We start from the raw sequence: 6,375 nt of genomic DNA on the forward strand, positions 1-6,375 counted from the left end.
GTGCTCAACATCTCATTCCTGGACACCAGGAAGTACCGGTACCATCAGATGACAGCATTATTATTATTAGTTCCACAGTAAGGAAAGGCAGCGCGTGAGGCGGCGCTTTGGCCAGCAGCCTGTTACTCAGTGACAAGGTTCTGTTTCGGGTCATTGTCTGGTTTATAAAACAGAAGCTGGTCTCAACTTTTATGCATGAAATCCAAAAAAAGCCAGAGCGCCGTTCTTGGCTTGGCTCGTCGCTTCTGCCCACATCGGTCTCACTGTGAGGGAGCAGCTTTAACGTACGGCCTCTTTTTAAGGGAACGGCTGGATGAATCGGAGGTGATGGGATTACTCCTCCTGCAGCACTTTCTCCACCCTCAGGGTCGAGTTGTTACCGAGCCTCCGATGTTTCAGGTCCATGTGGCTTCCAGTCTCGTCGAGCTCCTCAGACTCTGGAGAGCTGGATTTGGTTTGCAGGGAGACTAAATCTGTCTTAATCTCCAGCTCTGGGTCACTGGAACACAGCGACTGGCTGCGGGGACACAAATCAGACATACATGTGGTGTATTTAATGACATTTGCATGTATGTTGCATGATCGTGTGTGCGTGCAGCATCCTCCTCTTTGGCCGGGTTTGAATCGTGAGTGTGAATGTGTTCAGGGGAGATTAAAGATTAAAATCCAGAATTTATTGCCAATATTCCAGTTTGCATCTCGCTCAGTTTACTTTCAGAACCGACGCGGATGCATTTAGGGACGTTTGCGTTAAACAAATCCAGTTCAGGCTGTAAAAAACGGTGCCGCATACTGAAATACTGTAAATATAAAGGAGTAAAGAGTGAAGTTCACGAACCGTCCGAGCGCAGCCTGACCAGGCCGCTGACACCAACAACCAGTCATGCTCAAACTCTACCCAGCGGTTAATTCAGAATCCCCAAAACGATCGAACCAGCTCGTTTCTGGTCTGTGGGAGGAACCAATGCAGGAACGAGGAGAACACGCCAACTCCACACAGAACCAGGAACCAGGAACTTTCTCCCCGTGAGGCGACGTGCTAACGGCTACGCCAGAACTTTCTCCCCGTGAGGTGACGTGCTAACGGCTACGCCAGAACTCTCTCCCCGTGAGGCCACGTGCTAACGGCTACGCCAGAACTTTCTCCCCGTGAGGTGACGTGTTAACCACTACGCCAGAACTTTCTCCCCTTTAGGCCACGTGCTAACGGCTACGCCAGAACTTTCTCCCCGTGAGGCGACGTGCTCACGGCTACGCCAGAACTTTCTCCCCGTGAGGCGACGTGCTAACGGCTATGCCAGAACTTTCTCCCCGTGAGGTGACGTGTTAACCACTACGCCAGAACTTTCTCCCCTTTAGGCCACGTGCTAACGGCTACGCCAGAACTTTCTCCCCGTGAGGCGACGTGCTCACGGCTACGCCAGAACTTTCTCCCCGTGAGGCGACGTGCTAACGGCTACGCCAGAACTTTCTCCCCGTGAGGCCACGTGCTAACGGCTCCGCCAGCGTGGTGCCTTAATGACAACACAGGAACCTTTTTTATTCTTCTCTACCGTTGTTCTCTGGTAGTTCAATTATCAATAACGGGGAGTCTTAAAATACAAAATGCATCCACTTAAAAACTTTACAATCCTAGGCTGGCACGTCATTTGTTTTTTTGGGCTTTTTAGTAGCAAACTTCAAATCAAGTGTGTGTGTTTGGTGACGTTTGTGAGGAGGAGTCGCCAGATGCTAGCAGAGCTACTGAATCATGCATCGTCAACATCCGTCTGTGTGTACTGAAGTCCTGCCAGTCGTCCCAATCTTAGGAGGAATGCGTCGTATTTTGTAGCCATTAGCAGGCTGCCAAGTCTCTCTGTGCGCTGCAGCCCACCGGCAGCTGACTGATCGATGGACCACTTAACGGTCTGAGCTACACATCCAGTCATTTGACCCGCCGGAGCTGTGGGAACGGGCCTGCAATCAAATAAGCATCAAACCGCCAAGACAAACGAGCTGAACTTGAGGAACTTCCTCCTTGCTGAGAGCCTCGACTCAGGGGGGGCAAAACAGTGACAGAATGAGTAGAGTCACACAGTCCAGATTAGATAAATATGTTGCTTCTTAATGAGTTATTGATCCTCTCACCGGAAAAAAAATAAAAAAGAAGTGCGCCAAGAGGCTCCAGCGTACGTGAAGGTAGCAGCCCATCCGTCTAGGATGAAGGTGCACTGGTACGGAGGCGGGAACTTGTGATTTATTAACAAGAACTAAACTCACAAAACTAAAGAAAGCCATAATAAAGTTGGGAGGAGACTGAGGCAGCCAGGCTGGTGAAGAACCCCCCCCCCCCCCCCCGCCCCCCATACCAAACCGGAGGTCGCATTCACACCTTTAGGTTCGTGGACGCGGCCTAGGAGGGTCCGGTTGTTTGGTCTGGATCGCGGTTCAGGGAGCTCTCTCTCACCTTCAATTTCAGCTTGGCTCAAAAACAAAAAAGTCTGAAAGTCCAGAACGAAGACGATGTCAGGAAAATGACATTTAATAGCGGTTTTCACGCCCCGTGAACGCCGCCAGTCTGCTTCATCAAGGTTCTTTGGCTCTGCATTTGTCAGACTTGATTGACACCACAGCCGCCATCAGATGAAACGTCTGTCACGTAAAACGACTGAAGGCCTCACAGGCACCCCCCGTTGCTGCTGTTGGGTTCTTTTACAAAGCAAAAAAAAAAGAAAACCAAACACGCAATGACACGTTTGAAACCTGAGCGAAGCAGACCAATAACGCAACCTCATCTAACCTCGCAACACTTTAAAACATTCTGGAGCTCTAAATTAAGACCCCCCCCCCCCCCTAATTACAGAAAAAGTTGTCCGCAGCTCCACATCTCCTCATAACGCTGAAGTTGATTATCCGAGTTTATCTCCCAAGCGCATAAAAACGACAGAAGCCCTCTCAGAGGATGTTATACTGCCGGAGCGACGCCGAATTCGGGGATTTCACAACAAGCAGCATATGAAGCCATTTGAGGAGAAGATTAGCGTCTCTCTCCGGAGCAGATGGAATCCAAACGCCGAGGTTTACAATCCACGATTGCCAACAAAACAATCTAATAAATTCTTGCCAAAAGGCCCACAGAGGAAACTGCAGCCACCTGTTCTACTATTTTATCACTATGAATGACCAGCAATCTGCCTCTGTTGTCCCCCCCCCCCTTCCGCCTCTCTTCCTCTGTCTTTATTAAGTTGCACAGACGGTTGTAATTCACTTTCGCTGATGCAGCTCTGCAGCAGCCAGTGGAGTTCATAAAATGATGAAACATTTCCCAGCAACCTTCGGTTTCAGCTAGCGGTTAAAATCCGCCTCACACCTTCTTGATTTAATCACGTAATGGAGGGTAAAACCATCTAAATGCTTTACTTGGGGGTGCGGGGAGGGGGGGGGGGATAAAGTTGAAACTCTCGTCCGTCTTCCACTCGTGCCTCCGTTTAACCTCCTCGACTTTTATGCGCGACGTCTTTATTTTATTTCGTCAATCAGTGAAAACATAAACCAGTAAAATTCGCTCAGCCTCGTCTCTGTGGCCACAGCCTGTTTTGTTTTTGTTTTTTTTATCCTCAAGTCGCCTCCTCGGGATCTCAGACGGGAGGGAGGCTGGAGGAGCCAGGAGACGATGCAGTAGCGGCGGCTTGCAGACACAATCACATCCCTGACTCCCAAGTGAGCGGCGAGAAAGACTCGGCGCCACGTGGAGCCTATAGGTCTGAGAGGACATTAGGACTCCTGCTTCCATGCGGGGAGTGGCGGTCTGAGGAGAGAGAGGAGTAAATACGATTGGAGTTGAGAGACAGGGAGGCGATACCTCCGCCTCTCCAGTTACCACGCAAGCTTACACCTTAAAAGCCACAGATGATGGACGCAGTAGCAGGAACACCTGACACTCCGAAGCCTCCCAACCTTTCATCCTCCAGAGTTCTTCTCCTTTTTCATAAATGAACATTATCACTCAACGCGGCTGACGATGGGACGTTTTACACACAAAAAGATGGCGATCCTCAGCGGAGAAATGATGGCAATGGGAATTATCACTGGTGACAGTAAATTTAAAACACAGACAGATTCACAGATCTGAAGACTGCCAGGATTGCCACGGTACAGGAGACGCATAGATTTAACCGTAGTGTAATGTGTTGCAACCTTGACCTTTGACCGCCCAAATGTTTCCGCCGCATCCTGTGGATGTTTAGGCCACATTTGAGGAAGTTCGCTCCGAGCGCGTGGGGGCAACACGAGGCAGACACAAACACCAGAGTTTCAAAAATACGTTTTTTTACATCCAAAATTAAAAGGATAAAAAGAGGCCGGCACGCTACGGCAGAGGAGCGCCACGCCTGTTTGTGACCTCGGCGGGTGAATCGGCTGTCGACGTAATTAAAAAGACGAGCCTCTGGCTTCTCTGATGAGGAAAACTTTCATCTCAAGCAGGGAACAAAACCATTTTTAAGATACATGCGCTCCTAAAAGCTATTAGCCATTTATCAGCATCGTAAATAACCCGGCTAATAGTGTTTGTACGTCTGGGACACCGACTTGTCGGGGTGGGGGGGAGGGGGGTGCGGCAAGTTGCTCGCCATTAAAAATGATTGGTCACAATTAAGGACTGCATTTTCTTTGTGGCCCATCATTTCAGCACAGCAGAAAACGCTCCCGCGCAGCTCCTCTGCAGTATCAGGTATAATCGCATGATTTCGTCTGCGTGGGGACCCCGGCGGAGACGCCGACGACTGGCGATTTCATTTTGAGCCGCGTCTGCTTCGTCCCGCTGCTCGGACCGAAGAAGCCCAAGGGACCGACATAAAGCAAAGTTAATGAGGTGGACTTATTTGACTTCAGGCCGCGTCTGGATTCTTCTGCCTCTTTCTGTTTAGGTAAATTCTCAGTCACTTGCGTTCTGTTGCATGTAACATCTGCGCTCGGCACAGAATCTCCTGCATGTGCCCTCTTATGTGAGGCCGCTCGGTCCACGTGGTCCCTCTGGAGCCGACTGAATACACGCAGACCCAGTTTATGGCCTATTTGCGGGGCCGGAGCACAGCCTGCACCTCCTGCTTGACCCCACACTTTGGACATCAAGCCAGACTTCCCTGCTGCCCAGAGGGGGAGGTTAGCAGATGCCTCTGAATCAATTTGGCCAAAGACCCAGAACGACCTCCGCTGTAATTGGTGGGGATGTTTGGAGTGTACATAACGAGCTGCCGTCCCTGCGCTGTCTCCGCCGCACCGGGTTGGGATTCAGACTCTGTCTGTTCTGTTCACTGCGTGGAATAACACACATTTTGTTACCAATCCTGACAGCATGTTGTTGATACTGCTGCGCCCCCCCCCCCCCCCCAAAAAAAGGAAAAAAAAAAAGTACATGGGAACTTTTCAAGGATGCAGGCGAAGTGGCTCGATGACAGACATCTGGTGAGCTACATATCAGGATCAGTTGGCGAACGAGCCTCAGCCATGAGAGCCAGTGACACGGCAGGAGGGGGAGGAGGGGGGGGGTCATCTACAAGCACAATTGCAACAGGGGCGGGTGTCGTTGCACCTACAGGACGCTGGTTGTCACGAGTGAAACCTTTCATAAACGAACGGCCATCACTTCAACGATCCTCTTTTCTTTAGTTTTAATGCACATCAGCATAATTGGATCACTTATTTCTCAAAAAAAGATATGTCTTTATATCCATCCATCTTCTACCTCTTATCCTGTTAAGGGTCATGGGGGGTGGAGCCTATCCCAGAGGTGGGGTTCACCCTGGACGGGTCACCAGTCCATGGCAGGGCCAACACATAGAGACAGACAACCATTGGCTCTCACAGCCACGCCTACGGTCAATTTAGAGTCTGGATTAACCTGGTCCCTCTTGATGTCTTTGGACTGTGGGAGGAAGCTGGAGTACCAGAGAGAACCCACGCAGGAACAGGGAGAACATGGAGACTCACCCAGAAAGATCCTGTGCCCGAGCAGGGACTCAAACCCGGAACCTTCTTGCTGTGAGGCGACAGTGCTGACCACTGCACCACCGTGCCGCACCAATATATATATATTTTAAACAGAGGCAGCACTTACCTCTCTCAGGAACCATTGCATAACGTTTGTAAGTTTCTGCTTCGCATGCCTGTCACCGCGGCCTTGACCTTCGACCGCCAACATCATCCCGGAGTCCCAGGGGAGGTTTGTGCAATAATGTGCTCCTGGAAACTAGTGGATTCCTAGTGGATGAGATGTCCCAGAGATATCGTGTTAGTGAGAATGTGAGAAGACGGATGGACGCGCAACCCCAAACGCACGCCGCTGCCGGCCTACAGTCCTGCCTGGTGCTGAGACATCTGACTCGTATCGAATCA

The sequence above is a fragment of the Aulostomus chinensis genome, chromosome 18, assembly GCF_037954235.1.
Source record: "Aulostomus chinensis isolate RoL2024-O1b breed Wild chromosome 18, RoL_Achi_v1.0, whole genome shotgun sequence".
NCBI lineage: Eukaryota > Metazoa > Chordata > Actinopteri > Syngnathiformes > Aulostomidae > Aulostomus > Aulostomus chinensis.